The sequence below is a fragment of the Elephantulus edwardii genome, unplaced genomic scaffold, assembly GCF_000299155.1.
Source record: "Elephantulus edwardii isolate Elephantulus edwardi_28Jun2011 unplaced genomic scaffold, EleEdw1.0 scaffold00090, whole genome shotgun sequence".
Lineage (NCBI taxonomy): Eukaryota > Metazoa > Chordata > Mammalia > Macroscelidea > Macroscelididae > Elephantulus > Elephantulus edwardii.
The window spans coordinates 13,695,739-13,698,365 of record NW_006399840.1 but is presented as its reverse complement, the minus strand read 5'-3'; the positions used below and the strand labels follow the sequence as shown (position 1 = coordinate 13,698,365).

General features: G+C 43.4%; 1 pseudogene; it reads left to right on the top strand.

The window, feature by feature from the left end:
* Window positions 1–1,628: 1,628 nt before the first annotated feature.
* LOC102877677 lies at window positions 1,629–2,418 on the top strand (annotated as a pseudogene).
* The last annotated feature ends 209 nt before the right edge of the window (window positions 2,419–2,627 follow it).

Here is a 2,627-nt window from a genome sequence, read left to right as displayed (position 1 = left end):
GGAGGGAAGTTCCTCAATGTATAGGGGGGACCCTATAAAGTCATAGGAGTACTGCTCATGATATGTTGTTCAGGGAAAAGACCCAGGAAATTCATTATTTCCCAAAACTGTAGCTCTAAGAATCAGTAGTTGCTTAAGGCCGCAGACCTCTCCCAGGCTGGTTATGAATATAGCATCCAATTAGATAAGCTGGGTTAGGTATTAATGGTTATGAAATTTTTAAAAGGACATCACACCTTACTAGCTTCCTAATCGACAAATAATAACTTATTTGCCATCTTTGTCATGTAACGATTTTTCAAATAGTAGGTACAAAAAAGCAAAATTGAATTACAACCCCATTTGACTATGTTGTTTTCTGATTTCTTCTTTCATGGGGTATTTGGTAGTTCAACCAACCATTTTAACCACCCCTCACCAGTGGTTAAAGGTGGAATTTAGTATTTAAACTGATATCATTTCTCTTTAGCACTTCAGAGAGGCCCTTGCCAGCAGATTATCCCATTGCAACACATTTTTTGACTTTTTTGACTACTGCTACCAAGGGTATTGATTGTGAATCCAAAGAAGATGAAATCATTAACAACTACACTCTTATCTCCATCTATTATGACGTTGCCTATTGTCGCACTGGTGAGGATTTCTGTTTTTTCCATGTTGAGATGTAATGCATGGTGAAGACATGGAGTCTTTAATCTTTTGCAGTAAGTTTTTCAAATTCTCCTCAGCAAGCAAAGTTGTGACATTGTATAACATACGTTGTTGCTGAATCTTCCTCTGGCCTTGATACCACATTCTTCTTCATAAATTCCAGCTTCTTAAATAATTTGTTCAGCACATGTGTTGAATTGATGTAGAGAAAGGACCCAGACCTGACACACACATTTTAAACCATGCAGAGTTCCCTTGCTCTGTTCAGACAACAGTTTGAACATATGATTTCAGGTCTAGGTATATGTTTTATATGAACATAATTATATGTTCTAGGATACCCATTTATTTACATTCACTGTCTACATCCTTAGTACCAGCAGTTAGGAAACCAAGAAACGTATTGCACTGAGAAAGTCTGTAGTCAGGGACCTCTCCAAATTATTGAGGAGCAATGATGACAGTTTGAAAATGCAAGTGTGCCTGATTCAGTCTGTGGTCTTTTCATTCACTTGCTAGGCATCTGAGAGCTAGGCAATGAGTAAGGGTGACAGAAGAAAAATTGATACCTTTGAATTGTGAATTTGAAGAAGAGTCCTGAAAATTCCATGAGTGCCAAAAGAACAAACAAATACGTCTTGGAGAAAGTGCAACCAGAGTCAAGGCTTGTGAACTTCATTTCATATATTTTGAACTTGTTAGTCCTTCAAAAAATGACAGAAAAAAAGATGAAGTATCAGCATCAGAGATGAAGACCCTTAGCAAGAGAGATTGGCACAGTGACTGTAACAATGGGCTTAAGTGTATCAGAGTTGATGATGATGGCACAGGGTAGGGCAGGGTTCAGGTCTATTGTTCATAGGGTTCATAGCTGATTTGACAGCACACAATGATGACTTTCAACTGCTGGTTGACAACTAAAGGACAAACTAGTTAAATAAGATAAACTTCAGCTAGCTCTCGCCCATCTGCCCAAGATGCCAAAGGGAAAGAAGGCCAAGGGGAAGAAGGTGGCCCCGGCAACTGCCATGGTCAAGAAGCAGGAGACCAAGAAGGTGGTGAATCCCTGTTAGAGAAAAGGCCCCAAAAACTTTGGCATCGGGCAGGACATCCAACCCAAAAGGGACCTTACCAGCTTCATCAAATGGCCCCACTATATCCGGCTGCAACGGCAGAGGGCAATCCTCTACAAACGACTCAAGGTGCCACCCGCCATTAACCAGTTCACTCAGACCTTGTACCACCAGACAGCTACTCAGCTGCTGAAGCTGGCCCACAAGTACCGACCAGAGACCAAGAAGGAGAAGAAGCAGAGGCTGCTGGCCTGGGCTGAGAAGGATGCTGGCAAAGGAGACACCACCACCAAGAGACCCCCTGTCCTCCGTGCAGGGGTGAATATGATCACCACCCTGGTGGAGAACAAGAAGGCCCAACTATTTGGTGATCGCTCACGATGTGGACCCCATAGAGCTGGTGGTCTTTCTGTCAACCTTGTGTCGGAAGATGGGTGTTCCCTACTTCATCATCAAAGGCAAGGCCAGGCTGGGTCCACCGGAAGACCTGCACCACTGTTGCCTTCACGCAGGTGAACCCTGAATATAAAAGCGCTCTGGCAAAGCTGGTAGAAGCCATCAGAACCAATTACAAGGACAGATATGATGAGATCCTCCACCACTGGGGAGGCAACGTCTGGGGCCCAAGTCAGTGGCCCACATCGCCAAGCTGGGGAAGGCCAAGGCCAAAGAACTCACCACCAAACTGGGCTGATGTACACACCAATTCTTCTGTACATAAGAATAAATTCATTCCACCATATGCTACTTGGCCTGTGGGTTGAAAAAAATATAACAAGATAAACTTCTTATCTATATGCCAGCTGCTCCACAGGAGAAGGATGGGCAATCTCCTCCCTGGTGATTATTGCCTCTGAAAACCAACTGAAGGGTCAGTGATGGGTTGATTCTGACTCAATGGTA